Source organism: Mustela putorius, unplaced genomic scaffold, assembly GCF_011764305.1.
Source record: "Mustela putorius furo isolate JIRA1106 unplaced genomic scaffold, ASM1176430v1.1 tig00000145_pilon_pilon_pilon, whole genome shotgun sequence".
In the NCBI taxonomy this organism is placed as follows: domain Eukaryota; kingdom Metazoa; phylum Chordata; class Mammalia; order Carnivora; family Mustelidae; genus Mustela; species Mustela putorius.
Window position 1 is genome coordinate 45,308,816 of NW_025421294.1, and position 16,032 is coordinate 45,324,847.

Here is a 16,032-nt window from a genome sequence, read left to right on the forward strand (position 1 = left end):
GCAGCAAGCCAATACTGAATTAATTTCCCTTAAAATCTATATTCCATATATCTGGTCACCCCTAAATTTCAGTTAATATGACCTAGTTTCTTCAGAGTATCAGCTCTCCCAAAATTATTCTATTACTCAAGGAACCTGAACTTGATTAAGCTTTTAAGTATGTGTGTGAATTTGAACAAGAGAAAAAAGGGAGGTTAATTAGTATGCGTTAGGGGTTAAGAAACCGTTTTCCTACTCATGTCCTCATTAACCAGATGCCTACCCCATGCATGTGCTCTGTACTAGACCCTAAGTCCCAAAGGAGCATGAAATCATGGTGTCTACCCTTGTAGAGCCTACAGTCTAGTGAATAAGAGTCTGCTAGCCAGCAAAGCAGAAGGGGAATAATCCCTGCCTCAATTGCACACATATGGATACCCAAAATAAAACCAAGCTGGGGGAAAAAGTGACAAATTACAGTAATAAAACAGATGGATTTAACAGCTTCCCTTTAGAACAAAGGCACTGTATACTCTTCCTCAGCAACCTCAGCATTTATCCTGAATAAATGGTCCATGTTTTCCATTCTGAATAAGAGTCAGGACAGCCCTAATCGAATCACACCCCATAGTGGCCCCCAAATCTCTCCCCAGCAAAACCTAGGGTCCTTCAATTACTCATCCGCTCCTTTCGGTTATGTTATTTCCCTTGATGCTTTCATAATGACAGTTACTCTTCAGAGATATATTCCTTAAGCCACGAGTTCTCAGACTTTGGTGAGTGTAAGAGGCCTCTTAAAAGTACATATTCCTGGGCCTTTCCCTCAAGATTCTGAATCAGTTGTCTAGAATAATACTCAGAAAACTTCATTTTTAACAAACACCTTAAATGTTTGACTATTCCAATGCCGGAGCCCGAGCTTTATAAGTGATGTTTCATTTATTGCTCAAAATAGCCCTACTTACAGATGGGGACATGAAATGCATGAAAGTTAAATAATTTGCCCAAATTTACACAAGAAGGAAGTGGCAGAATCGAGATCCAAACAGAGCTCCCAGACCCCCAAACCCAAGGACAGCCCAAAGTTGGTAAGCCAAATGCCAGAGGCAATTAAATTAAAAACCAATAAAGTTTAAGGGGAAGTGGAAAGAAGTTTTAGGTTCAGAGAAGGGAAAAATAAGCAATGAAATAAAAAAGGGCTCAGAAACAGATTTTACCCACCCCTCAATTTTGCCTAGTGCCAGCTCCACTCATGCTAAGGCCACAGTAGTACCCTGACATAAACAAGGCAAAGCACCTTCTATAAATGTGTAAGGAAAAAAAAAAAAAAAACTTGAGATTTTACATGCAATTAATTGCAAAGACATTTCTTAATGGCAGCCTTCTCTTGCCTTTCCAAATTAATGAGTCAGAAAAGCACTGCTCTCAATAGCATCTTTAGAAGTGGGCAAGCCCCCCTCCTGGGCTCCCATTAAAACAGAACACAGGACCTTCAGCTAAATGCTGCAATGTCCTCCAATTCAGAAAGTCATCTCAAAGCTGTAAATGCCTTCACACAGATTCTTCCTCGAACTCTTTTTGGTCCCAGAAGGAAAAAGAGGTGGGGAAATGAAGATGCATAACTTGGATAACATGTCATTTGTGTCACATTTTGGACAACACTAGAGGTAGTTAACTTATGCTGAAAGATGGTTCTTTCTATAAAGGAAAATGTCCTTTTTATTGATAAATAAAAAGTTGTGCACATAAAAAGGGTGGAGATGGAAAAAGCATTTTCAAGTCCTTTCTATTTTCACTATAGGGGTGTGTGTGTGTGTGTGTGTGTGTGTGTGTAACATGTATCAGAAGGAACTACTACTAAACAGATTTTCTTTTTATAACATCCAATCTATGAATAGACCAGGTCTGATGGGTGCCAGCCTATTCCCAAATTAAACTCCAAGTTAAAGGCCTGGGTGGCTACCTGGTGGTTTGCATTCTGCAGAGCCTTGCCTTTTTAATGAACCAACAAGGGCCCACCTGTGTTTGCTACATGTCCCTTGGATAATTAATGCTGGTAATAACACCTAAGTGTTAGCACACAAAGCACCTGGAATGCGCCTCGCTGTACACATTCTAATCACATCAGCCATCGAACTCTCCAAATGACCTTCTTCAAAACAATGACTGTCTTTGAAACCACAGCAGCCAACCTAGGAGAGAGCAGTTTCCCAGGATTTGGCTGCGGCTGAGCAGTTCTTAAAGCTAGAGTGGCACCAAGTGGTCAGGAAGGGAATTGGGCTGTCAGTTTGTATTCGCGTCCTCTGGCCAGCCTGCATGCATGCCAGTCCAATACTGTTTCCAGGCAGCCAGAGGTTGCAGTCCATCTTCTCAGAGAGGTGAACGAGGCTGGGGAGGAAAAAGGAGCCCCACATACCTCTGACATTTCAAAGGTGATTCTGAAATTCACATAAGCCTTGAATTATCCTAATTTTAAGAAGGCTTATGTTTTCATGAACACACAGCCAGGGATGGGTTTGGGGATAGGGAACAGCAATGAGGACCTATTCCTTAACATTGTTTATAATATTTACATAGCATTATATTTTTAGTGAAGTGTGTTTGTATCATTGTGCCCCACAAAGATGGTGAGAAATACTGTCTCATATTACAGATTTAAAAGGAAGGTGACATAACAAGAACAATGGGACAATAATTACTCAGAGAACACATAAGTGTTCCATGACTTTATAGTGGCTTATTTAACCACTAAGATAGTATTTCCTCCTGTAATTAGTTTCTTATAGCCAAAACCAATAATTTTTTCCTTTCTCATACACAGTCTTCTCCTAAACCTTTATTGCTACTACATATTCTGATTTTTCTCTTCTTATATTTGTCTTACATTTTTAAACTTTTTTTCCCCCCTAATGGCTTGAACTCAGATAACTTGGGTAGCTTCAAAGACCATTATCAGAAAGGGTTTCTCCCTCCTGTGGCTTCATATAATTATAGACATACCATTTTCCCATAATGCTGCAGCATCGTTAATCACTTCAAATACAGAGAGAGTCAGGCAAGCTTTCCTGTGAACAGAGAGCTCAGGGTCCCATTTCAATTTGTGATTATATCAATAATCTTGAAACTGTTTTATTTGAACTAACCCATTATTTCTGGAGAAACTGGAAGGAAACTTGAAATCATGTAGGCATACCCTTGCAGAAACACAGAGTATTTGTGTATATGATCCTAAAATTCCAAATGACATTTGTCAGCTGTTTTGTCTTGCATTTCTAAGTGGCAAAAAGACAATTTTGTCTTTTCTGTCAGTACATTCATATAAAGCATTGTGAGAACCTTTATCATTAAAAGCACAAGTTATCTATGGATCTCTACCACACATAGCAGAGGCTAGTGTGAATTTAAACTGCTTATAGATCAGAACAAAAACAACAACAAATTAATCCCGATGTACTTTTCTAAAATACTCTAGTGTAATTTTCATGCTGCAGTCCCTACACCCTGAGACCACAAGCAAATCTTGTAGCAATTTCACAGATAATCTTATGGCAGATTGGAAAGATTAGAGGAAGCAACATTTCTAAAGAAATTATTTCACAGGGGAAAAAAAAGAGCTGAACACAAATATTGTCATTTGTATTGATCATTTCTCATAAATACATCTTTAAACAGGAAATCTCCAAGTATAGAATAAATATATAACACATCATCTCCAATCAGAACAACATTTTATTTGGGATAACAAATGGGGAATTACATATACTGCTATGGTCAAACAATAGAACCATGGGGCGCCTGGGTGGCTCAGTGGGTTAAAGCCTCTGCCTTTGGCTCAGGTCATGATCTCAGGGTCCTGGGATCGAGTCCCGCATCAGGTTCTCTGCCAACAGGGAGCCTGCTTCCTCCTCTCTCTCTCCTCTCTCTCTCTGCCTGACTCTCTGCCTGCTTCTGATCTCTGTCAAATAAATAAATAAAAATCTTTAAAAAAAACAAAATAGAACCACAAGACTGCAGGAGGGAATGTTAAGATATAATTTGCCTTTAAAGAAAATATATTCATTAGTCCAAAAAAAATGTTTACTGAGCACCTGCTATGTGCCAGGTACAATCCTCAGGACAGGAAACAAGGCTCCTGCCCTCATGGACATTACATTCTAGTAGAGGAACTCTGAAAATTGTTCGGTGTAAAAACAAATAATATAAATGTCAGATAGGGATAAATGAAAAAGTATGAAACAAAGTATACCATTTGAGAATTACATCAGGAAAGCTGCCACTGTAGGGTGGTTTAGGAAGGCCTCTCTAGATACATAAATTTGAGGGCAATGAAGATCTACAAACAGATGTGCACTTTAGGATTTAACCTTAGTAGCAGCCAATAGGAAGTACCAACGAGAGAAAAGAGTGGAGACACCCAGTAGCTGGGGCATGCCTTTAATTCCTTTCGGGTCTGGGGTAAAGAATAGTCAGCCATCAGGCATATTAAATGTATATTCCTAAACTTCTTAAAATCTAAGTGTTTATCCAATGTCTTCTACTTTGGCAAGTGAAAGGAACCAGGGTCACACTATAAACAAATCATCCTTGACATTTCACAGTGGTTGGAATTAATTGCCATGGGATAATAGCATCAAGACTTAAGCTTATAACAAATGTTACTTTCAAATCAGTTATGCAAATGCAGCTTTAAGAAGCCTAATATATGTAGATTTATGACTAGTTCCTTAAAGGTAATGATCTAAAAAAAATTTTTTTAAACGCCACGAAATTCTAAAAGGAATTTATAATATAAAATAAAAAGAAAAGGAAAACGAACAATGGACCTCTCAAGTTTTTAATAAACAAAGAAATGTAGCCGTAGCCTCTTCTACTAGAAATAATAATATAAACCCACTGATTTCTTTTCTCACATTGCATATTTTACTGAGCTTTCGCATATATCAGAAGGCAAAGGCAGCCAGCAATCTGGAGCTCTGGCACATAGATTTCATCTCATTTTGCATATATAGGGCCTCATGCTGTGGAATTAACAACTTTTAGATTGTTATAGTGTAACCATTGAGCTGTTGCATTTGAATATGATGTATATTTTTTAATTTAAATAAAATACATTTAATATTGATTTTTTTCATCCATATTCAGTATGCTATCCACACTACAAAATATAAATATAAAAAGTCCCTTCCGGAGCTTAAGAAATCTTCTATGATTCTATGATTCTGTATGATGTTTCATTTATACAAATTTGCCACTCCAGAATTCCTCAACCTTCTCTAGTTCAATCAGTAACTGTTGATAGTTTATAATGTGAAAAGTTTTCCTTCACATACTAGCGAATTATAGTATGGAATAGTATAGTGCTTTTAGAGATTCTATAAAGATATAGAAATAATTTACTAGATATGAGGCTATTGAATTAACAAAGCACTGATATACTACCAAAACAGCAATTTTGGGGCGCCTGGGTGTCTCAGTGGGTTAACCCTCTCCCTTCAGCTCAGGTCATGATCTCAGGGTCAGGGCATCAAGCCCTGTATGGGGCTCTCTGCTTGGCAGGGAGTCTGCTTCCCCCCTCTCTTTGCCTGCCTCTCTGCCTACTTGTGATCTCTCTCTCTCTGTCAAATAAGTAAATAAAATATATTTTTTTAAAAACAGCAATTTTTATGAGGAGACACAATAAACATCATGTTAGCCTATACACTAAGCTTAATTAAAGATGAATATGTTCAAGACAGCCTTCCTCTTCACATTAAAACCAGGGCATGGCAATCCCCTAGAAATGCCTGAAGGACCTACTACTGTGGAAAGTTTTCCTAACTCCTTCTGAATGATTTGGGAAAGCAACTTAAGAATCTATTAGGAATTAGCAAAATATATTCATTGTTGATGTTTATGGAATTTTACATAATCCCATCGAGATTACAGATGAGCAAACTTGCAGACAACTATATGAACAACACCCCTGTGTCACACAGGTCATGGGTAGGTTTCGTTTGCTTGAGGTGGTGATATTCTATACAACGACCAAGAGAAGAAAGATAAATAATTTAACAGTTACAGTTCAGTTGAGACCATCGACCATCTCTATTTTTTTGCACCAGAGATTAAAATTTTTTTCAAGATTTTCAATTTAGTAAAAGTACAAGAAATAATGCACACACTGTTATTTATAACTATAGCTTCTTTCTGGGTTTTATGTGAGCTCAAGTGAAAACTTTTATTAAAATGCAGAAAAGTCAGTTCATATAGCACAGAGAAGCAAAAAACATTTACTTTAAAATGAATCTCACAAAAAATTTATAATTTCCTGATAGATCTTCTCCCGTCATCTTCAAAGACTGTCAGTGAAAGTTTTATTTTCATCATTTTTAAGCAGAAAATCCTTAATCATTATCAAAAGAATTTAAATTTGAGGTACCCATCTGTTGCATTTTTTCGAGGCTCCAAACACCCTTCTCAGAGAGAAACCTTGGTTTTGAACTTCAGTGATTAAACAGTGGTCTCCTTTGTACAATCTGCTTATACTGCTGTTAGATAGCAAGTATTTTAAAGCCAACCTTCAGTCAAGAGCCTCTTGTCCTACAAGACACTCATTATTCAAGGAAAAAATATCTTCTACATTTAAAAAATGAAAGGAGGGAATCTGTGTTCACACAAGTGTTTTATGTTTGGGTTTTAATTTTTTTTCTTTAATCTCCAATTTCGAGGCTTTGCAATCACCAGAATTGTGACCTTTTTTTCCTCTCTGAAATAATAAAGATACCACTTAATTATCATCTCATGGTCATTTTGCCTGCCATGTGCAGATTGCAAAACTCAATAACAAGTCTAATGAAAAGCATGTCTTCATGGCCACAACCTCTTTATACCTGGACTGAAGCTTTCAGAAGATGATTATATGGTTGCTGCAAGAAAATCACCGCACAAGGCCAGAGGAACAATCCAGATGCCTGAACTCCTCCCAACGTTACTAACACACTGCTGACTGAACGGTTCCAACTGATGGAGTGGCTTATAAAAGAGACCATTTTAAAATATACTAATAAAAATGCTTTGAAAAGACAATTTTAAATAAACATAATAGTACAACAAGGCTAAGATAATGGGCTGGCTTTATTTAAAAAATAACCAGCTTGTCATTTGAATTAAGAGTAAAAGGAGATAAAAACTGATATTTTACAGTAATTTTCATCAGATGAATGAAACAATGCTTGGATAGGAGAATCTAGGAAGAATGCAGAATTCTACCCATCAATTTGTAATAAACGACAGCATATGTTGTGTTTTATTTTGAATTCTCTGATAAATGAAGGTTTATCCTGGGATCAATGGCTCTGGATGAATGGCAGATTGCAGCAGCAATTGCTTTCTTACCAAGAGAATTATCTTAAATCAGATCTCCTTTGTTTGATGAAACCTAAATTACAGGGGGAATATTTAAACATCTAAGGAGAAAATCCATAGATAAGCTAATACACGGCTCCAAGATGCATTTAGCAGAACTAATTGTCTCTATTATTCCTGTATTTTAAATGCTAAGACAGAATGTACAAGTCAAATACAAAATACTGCATCATTATAGGTGCCCTGATAAGGGACCATAGGCCACCAAAACAGTATATTTACTGCAAGTGATATTGGAAGGTTGGAACAAATTAGACAATTATGTGATAGTAAGTCTAGCTTAATGAGTGGATTAAGAACATAAACTCCTTCCCGGTGTTGTCACATATTTTTGTGAGGCAAGTAAAACATGGCAGCTATCTCTTTTGAACAGCATCTGTGGCCACAAATGTGCTCAACATGCCCTGGGACCAAGAAGACTTTCTATTCCAGGGTAACCACATACCCATGGCCCTGATGAAAGTGGTAGAAAAATTAACTGCAGTTAAGAGTTCAGTACTGCAGGGAAGACATTTATATGTTTGAATCCTGTGTCTGCCACTTATTACATGTATAGTCCCATTTAAAGTACTGAACCTTGGGGAGCCTGTGTGGCTCGGTTGGTTAAACGTCTGCCTTCAGCTCAGGTCATGATCCCAGGGTCCTGGGATCCAGTCCCGCATTGGCTCCTTGTTCAGCGGGGAACCTGCTTCTCCCTCTCCCTCTGCCCCTACCTCTGCTTATGCTCTCTCTCTCTCTCTCTTAAATAAAGTGCTGAGCTTTTCTGAAGCCCTTTTAACTCAGTTGGTTAGCTATGGGATAATAAGAATATGTAAAGCAGGGGTGCCTGGGTGGCTCAGTGGGTTAAAGCCTCTGCCTTCAGCTGGGGACATAATCTCAGGGTCCTGGGATTGAGCCCCGATCGGGCTCTCTACTCAGCCTGCTTCCTCCTTCTCTCTCTGCCTGCCTCTCTGCCTACTTGTTATCTCTGTCAAATAAATAAATAAATAATCTTTAAAAAAATAATAATATGTAAAGTATCAAATAGTCATCTCACCACCATATGCTTGCTCCTTGCACACTTTTCAACCCACTTCATCATGGCTTATTGCCTCCCCATTCCACTGAAACAGCTCTCCTTAAGGTCACCAAGCCCAAAGGCCACTTATATATCCCTTGTCACTAAGCCCAAAGGCCATTTACACATTCCCTATTGTTGTACTACGATGCCTCAGAAGCATTCTCCATTCTTGAAACACCCCCTTCTCTCTGTAGGGAGAGAGAAACAGGCAGACACACAGAAGAGAAGCCACCATGATCAGAGAGACAGAAGCCACCTGTGCTTCTTGGTGCTCTTGGAACCTGACCTTCCTAAGTTTGAGTTCTGTGACACTGCCATGAATTTCCACTGTGAATTTCCTTTGGGGGCACCTTAAAAGACCAAGGACACTATGCAAATGGAAGACAGGATCACCTTTAAATCTTTTTTTAAGCTATTCTCTTCAATATCCAGCACTAGGCACCTTCCCCACCTTGATTTCTGGCAACGGATAAGCATACAACACACGCATTTGACAGGTACTGAGAAGCAGTGAAAAGAAACATGAAGGTCCATGGCTCAATGTGATCCATTCTTAAGCCCCTTCACCAATTAAGTGGTGTCCCTGGAGGGCTCTTCCAGGTCAGGTGTTGGAAAGGTTTCCTTGAATTTAGAAGAAGCTAAGGTAGGACAGCCCCAGGTCTGTGATTTCTCTTTACCCTTAAGAGACTTATTTAAAATAAATAGCCAAGGCTTTGTCTCTTTGCCATACCCTTCCTTGCTATGAGCTGAGGTCAGGACAAATAGCTCATGTCCCTGACTCACAGCTGAGGATGAAATGGCTCCTTTGAGGAATCACTAAATCACACAATCCTCCTGGCAAAGGACAAATGAAGTTTGCCATTTGCCACCGGCTCAAACAGGTATCAACAGGACTTGGAACCAGGTCTCTTATGTTGCTGCTTTGCTTGAGGCCCTTCTAATTGCCCCTTGAATGGGTCAGTCCATCTCTCCTCCATCCCAGCAACACAAGGGTAGAGAGATTCAGGTAGAGACAGTCAGTGTTCTGTGACTGTCAGCGATGCGTTTGCTAAGACAAAGACTGACAAATTGCACTCCTCACATTAATTTTCAAGTACATTTTTAAAGCACATGCCTCTGATGAAGTATTTTGAATAGTTCTGTGGATGTCAAGGAGACATTTAAAATATCTCACTCATAATTTTTGAAAATCTTCCTCATTCAAAGTTGTCACAGCTTGACAGCTCAGCTCTGTTTTGAGTATATTCTTTTACAATGTACTACAAACTGATTGAAGAGCTGACAAATCTGACTTAACCCAAACAAGAATCTTTAATATATCTGATTGAAAAGAATGTTTAATGAAAATGCATATACAGACATTACATCTAGCATCCTATTTTTAAAAAGTCAAATTACACAATTAAAATCTTTACTGAAAATATGCCTCTACCTCCCCACTAGAAAAAAGAAAATCACTCCACCATCTATTGAGACAAAATGCTGAAATTATTAGAAATCACTGTGATTGAATATTCATTTTTTTTTGTCTAAAGAAAATCTAAGATTTTATTTCCTGCATGCACATTTAAACAAAGTTCAATAAAGTTATTTTCCAATTATCCATTCCTTTGGATCCAAGGATTGATCCTGGTTTGCACACACAACCTATAAGAAAGAGAGTAAAATACTGAAATGGGGTTATATAAATACACACACACACACACACACATATATATATTCTTATATATATATATATATGTAATGCATATATATGTATAACTATATGTAATTCTTCTCTAATTCAGGCTGGAAAAATTAACTTATGATTATTAAATACAAAAAAGGAAGAGAAGAACAAAAGGGATCTGTTGCTAGATAAAGGGAGAAATTGGTTGTGTAATATAAGAGGCAACCATGAGTTAATATTCTTAGTGCAGTGACGATTCTACCCAAACATCCATAAGCAAGGCAAGTCCATAAAATGCCACTGGCAACAGTAGAATAAGAAACAGCCATAAGATTACCTCCCTAAATATTTTTTTGGTTTTGCTAAAATACACTTGGTTTCCTGCATCCTTTTCTTGCACTGAAATTATGTCACTAATAAGGAGTAGAAAAAGAATATACTACAACATAAGGCAAAAATTCCTGCCAGACAGAAGGATGAAGAAAGAACCTTTTCAGTGCTAAGAAGAGAGGAAGAAATAAAAGAACAAAAGAGAAAGATGGGAACATCCCAGCCACCTACAGTCTTCAGAGTGGAAAAGGCACAGAAATATCCGCCTCGTGTTGTTGGAGTTTAAGAACACTGGGACTGGGTGCCTCATTTCCACAGGTATCGCTGAGGAAGCCAGAAGCATCTCAGAGAAGCCCAAGTAAGTTCACATCACGGCACTACATTCCAGGTGGCATGAAAGTCACAGAGCAACATCACGCCCTCCAAGCCTGGCAGATATTTAAACAGGGTACTTCTGGGGCACCTGGGTGGCTCAGTGGGTTAAGCCGCTGCCTTCGGCTCAGGTCATGATCTCAGGGTCCTGGGATCGAGTCCCGCATCGGGATCTCTGCTCAGCAGGGAGCCTGCTTCCCTCTCTCTCTCTCTGCCTGCCTCTCTGACTACTTGTGATTTCTCTCTGTCAAATAGATAAATAAAATCTTTAAAAAATAAAAAAATAAAATAAATAAATAAACAGGGTACTTCTGTGGGCATTTCAGAGCCTCCTTCCCTTCTGGGCAGTTCCAATGACATGGAAGAGATTTCTGATTCAGTGTGGTTCTCCAGTGGCCGCTCTATATACAGACTTTCACAGCTGGAAGCCCTTTGCCCTCCTCCTGGGTAGAAACGAAAGCAGTTCAGAGATAGGTCTGATCTGGATGTGGCCCACATTCCTCCATGGGAAAGATGCATTATCTGTTTGGTTATTAGTGGACATGTAGTTTTCCCTAAACGCAGGCTTCTAGCTTTTACTTAGGCTTCTATAGCTCTTTCTGACATGAGTGAGTTCCCAAAGTCCACAGAGGTCCCTACCGTAGCTCTCCTAGCAATCCTCCCAACTGCATGAGACAATTTCTTAAAATAAATCTCTTCACTCACACACACACACACACACACACACACCCTATTGGTTTTGTTTCCCTGGAGAAACCTGACTAAAACGGGGTTTAGCGTAACATTCTCTAAAGTAAATCTCCTCACCAAATCCTCTCCTGTCAGGATTTTGACCCCTTTCTACAATTTCTATTTGACTGAATGATTCCTGTCCTTTAAGTAGCTGTTTTAATCTGGCACCTTACTTAGTTAAGAAGCATCTATAACATCCTTGAGCCTTCGAAAAATCCCATTGCAGAGTTCTCTTATAGGTATTAATAGGTCTAGCAGAACAGAAGAGCTATGCTCAGGACAAAAAGACTTCACAGAGGAGGGACCTCACAACCAGAGACAAGGATAGGATCCATGGCGATCCAAGGCAGATGTTAGCATTTTGGGGACCAAAGCAGCAATTCAACACCATGGGTATCAAACAGGGACAAACAGCCCTGAGAGGTTAGTGCCAACCCTAAATTGACTGCTTTGTAGCTACAAGAGATGGTTTCAAACTAGAAGAGTCCCAGTTGAAGTGTGAGTGACAGTTTGTGAGGGGTTTTTTCTTCTACTAGAGGGAATAACTAAAAGAATAACATGAGAGCAATATGAAATTGGTTTTGAAAAACAAAAAAAACCTATATGTTTATTCACATCTGAGTCATAATGAGAATTTTGGCTTTTCTGATTTTATTTCAGAGGGAAGGTTGAGTAACTGCAGACTACTTGATAGTTTTGACTGTCATAAATCAACCACGATATAAGTTGTGCATGAGTGTATCATGAATTCGCATAGATTGTGGAAAAGCATGGAACACAAAGATAATCAGCACCCAAAGGTGAAGCAGGACAGAAAATAATAACTACAAAATGATGTGGACGCAGGCATTTCCATTAACTTATTCTTGGATTACCTGGAAATGCCCGAATCTTTGGAGAGGACAAATTGTAAGGAAATCATGGAACAATAACGTAGTTAGAACTGCATTTTTATTGTTGTGTTTGTGTGTGTGTGTGACATGCATAAATGCATATTTATAAAATATTCATTATATATTCCTGAGGTAAGAGAGATAGGTCATAAAATTCATTTATTTCCAGATATTAATAGCCCCAAACAGTGATGGGTCCTGGAAGTTGACATTTTGAACACTTCTGTCTTTCATGCAACCAAGACTGACAGCGTAGTATAATAGTTGAAAGCACATAATCTGGTGTTTCAAATCACAATTCTTTCATTTAATAGTATTGTGACCTTGGGAAAGTTATATAACTTCTCTAAGTCTCCTTTCCTGATGGGTAAAAGAGGAATAACAGTAACTACTTCATAGGGGTGTTACAAGGATTAATGAAGAGACATAATATCCATAGGTAGCCTAAAATAGTGCCTGGAATATAGTGAGCTCTACATAAAGATTTGCTAAATAAAACTAGATGGTCACACATATAAAGATCATAATAATAAATTGTGTAAATTGTGTATTTTGTTTTATTTTGATATTTCACTTGCTTTTGCTCTTCTAAACCAATCATTTTTCTTTATCACAGTCAAAAAGGGGGGGGATCTCCATTTTAAAGTTGCTTAAATAAAATGTCACAACTATAATTAAAGTTGAGGGTTCAGTACACTTTTAGAAGTTTGGGAACAACACTAACATCAAGGTATTGTAAGACTGGAGATATTAAATTGATATTTAAAAAGAAAATAAGTGAACTGAGAAATGTCAGTCTTTCATAGAGAAAATAAAAAAATATAGTGGGTTTTTGAAATTCAAACTACCAAACTTTCCACTCACTAGTGTTTTCCCATTTGACTGAAAGATTCCTCTCCTTTAAATAGGATGTTTTATTTGGGCACCTTACTTGCTAAGGAGCATTTATCACATGCTTTGAAAAATCCTATTTATAAAGCTGATTTTTTTTTCTTAATTCTAGATATGGTTTGTGATCCAAGGTTTGATCAATCTTCTATCTATAATAATCAAAGAAAATTGATAAATTGGAAGGGTTTACCTAGTACACTATTGGGTTTTTAATTAGAAGTGGGTATCATTAGGTTTAATATACTGTTTTTAATGACAGGGGAGTGAACTCAAACATTATTCAAGATTTCCAGAGTTGGGGGTGGGGGGAAGAAGTTGCCTAACTTTCAGCTAACCAAAACTTTAAAAAAATTTAATTATGCAGGATACCCCATCATTCAAGTTTATCCACGTTTTATTACTATGTCCTGATTTTGTTTTTGCCATATTGCTTCTCATATCCTCCATTCTAATTTTTTATGCTGGCAAAATCAGTGAAAATGAGTGTAATTCAGTAATGTGCTTGTTAACAAAAACAAGACACATTTCAGCTACTGGTAACACAAAAAATAGCCAGTCAAGGGCATACTCATAATAAAAGTTCACCAAGTTGTTCAGTAGCTTAGTTCTTTCTGTGAGGAGAGTGTCTGGTTTTCCATACAAACTAACCCAGAATTGAGAAATGGGAATATAAGGGCCCTCACCAAAAGCATTCAAAATGAGGTAGATCAGGACATGTGTGAAAAGATATCAGGACATCTGCATACCTGGCTTGAGGGACCTGGAGTCTGTGATCATCGCCACTTGTAAACTTTGGGATTTCTCACAGTTATTTATACAAACAGGGCCTCACATCATTATATCCTCATCAGTGCTGCCACTCTCTGCCTCTGGCCACCCAGAATGCTAAACAAGGAAATGATGTTTCAGAGCTTCATCTTCAGGAGACTGAGAAGTTATAATTTTCCTTCCTAAGGAACCCTGGCTCGAGGCTGAGAATCTCCTGGAAATTTGTTTTCAGTTTCTCTTGTTTGTCCTTTGTCCGGAAAGGTCATCATCTGCTCCTCAGAAGCATCATGCTAAGCCTCTTCTTTGAAACATATACATATAAATTCTCTTGTGAAACCCGCAAAAGAGGCAACCTTGAGCACAAATGCTTGGAGAATATTCCTGTCTTAGGTTGGTTTCTACAACAGAATACAATAAACCAGGTGGCTTCAACAACAAACAGTACTGGAAGCTGTTCTGGAGGCTGGAAAATCCAAGATCATGGTACAGGCAGGTTTAGTTCCTGGTGAAAGCCCTCTTGCAGATTGCTGTCTTCTTGTTTTGTCTTCACATTGGAGAGAGAAAGAGAGAGAGAGAGAGAAATTACTCTCTTTGGTTTCTTCTTACAGGAGGTCTTAATCTCATGTAAGAATTCTACCCTCCTGGGGGTGCCTGGTGGCTCAGTATGTTCAAGCCTCTGCTTTCGGCTCAGGTCATGATCTCAAGGTTCTGGGATCGAGCCCCGCATCAGGCTCTCTGCTCAGCAGGGAGCCTGCTTTCCTTCCTCTCTCTCTGCCTACTTGTAATCTCTGTCTGTCAAATAAATTTAAAAAAAAAAGAAAAAGAATTCTACCCTCCTGATCTCATCTAAACCTAAGCACCTCCCAAAAGCCCTACCTCCTACTATTATCATATCAGGGTTTTGTTTCAACATAGTTCAAATAAAATAGTTTGACAGGACACAAATATTTAGTCCATAACTATTTTTCTATCTGTTCCTACTTCAATATCACTAGATGCTATACATACTATCACTCTTCTTTTGTATTATACTCTCTGGCCTGGCAAAGGGACAGTTTTGATAACATGGGTAAGTAGCTTCTCTTTAGCATATATGATTCAGAGAAAATCAAAGATTAAAATGGGACAAAATGATTTAAGTAAAAAGATCAGATTTTGAAATCAGTATCTTCTTTATCTTATGTAAGTTGCTTAATCTTGTTTCCTCCTCTGTCAAATGAAGTAACAAGGATATCTACTTCTCAAATTGTGCTTTGGGTATTAAATAAGATCCATTTGGTGATTCCTCTCAGTACTTCTTTTTTTTTTTTTTTTTTAAAGATTTATTTATTTATTTGACAGAGAGAGATTACAAGTAGGCAGAGAGGCAGGCAGAGAGAGAGAGGAGGAAGCAGGCTTCCTGCTGAGCAGAGAGCCCGATGCGGGACTCGATCCCAGGACCCTGAGATCACGACCTGAGCCGAAGGCAGCGGCTTAACCCACTGAGCCACCCAGGCACCCCCTCTCAGTACTTCTTGACTGCCTACTCTGTGCAGATACTGTAATACACACTCAGGATAGCACAGTGAAGAAGACTGTCAAAATCCCCACATCACTGAGCTTCCATTCTAATCAGTGTGAAAAACAAATACATGCACTCCACAGTTAGGTAGTACAGAAATTTTGTAGAGAAACAAAAGCAGTGTGGAAGGCTAGAGAGTGACAAAATGTACTATTGGGGATAGGGTGGTCAGGCAAGACCTCTTTTTGGAGACGAATTTAAGTAGAGATCTTAAAATGACAGAATAAGCCATGCACAGACATGAAGCAATTTCTAGACAGAGAATAGGGAGAGCAAATTCCAGAAAGATTGCAACTTCTTGGGGTCTTCAAGGAATAATGAGGAGGTCATTGTGGCTCATGTATAGTGGTCAGTGGGGAGATAAAGGGAAAAT

The 16,032-nt window shown here is 38.4% G+C and overlaps 1 long non-coding RNA gene across 6 annotated transcripts in view; it reads right to left on the minus strand.

Annotated features, from left to right (window-relative positions):
- Positions 1-9,848: 9,848 nt before the first annotated feature.
- LOC101688007 overlaps positions 9,849-16,032 on the minus strand; it is a 72,714-nt gene continuing 66,530 nt past the window's right edge. For 3 of the 6 annotated variants that reach the window (XR_006605418.1, XR_198364.3, XR_006605419.1), the window contains 2 exons: positions 14,077-14,642; positions 9,849-10,090 (listed from right to left, as the gene is read on the minus strand). This is a non-coding gene — a long non-coding RNA (uncharacterized LOC101688007). The remainder of the gene's footprint in view (positions 10,091-14,076; positions 14,643-16,032) is intronic. The other 3 variants (XR_006605417.1, XR_001182029.2, XR_006605416.1) reach the window with 1 other exon arrangement.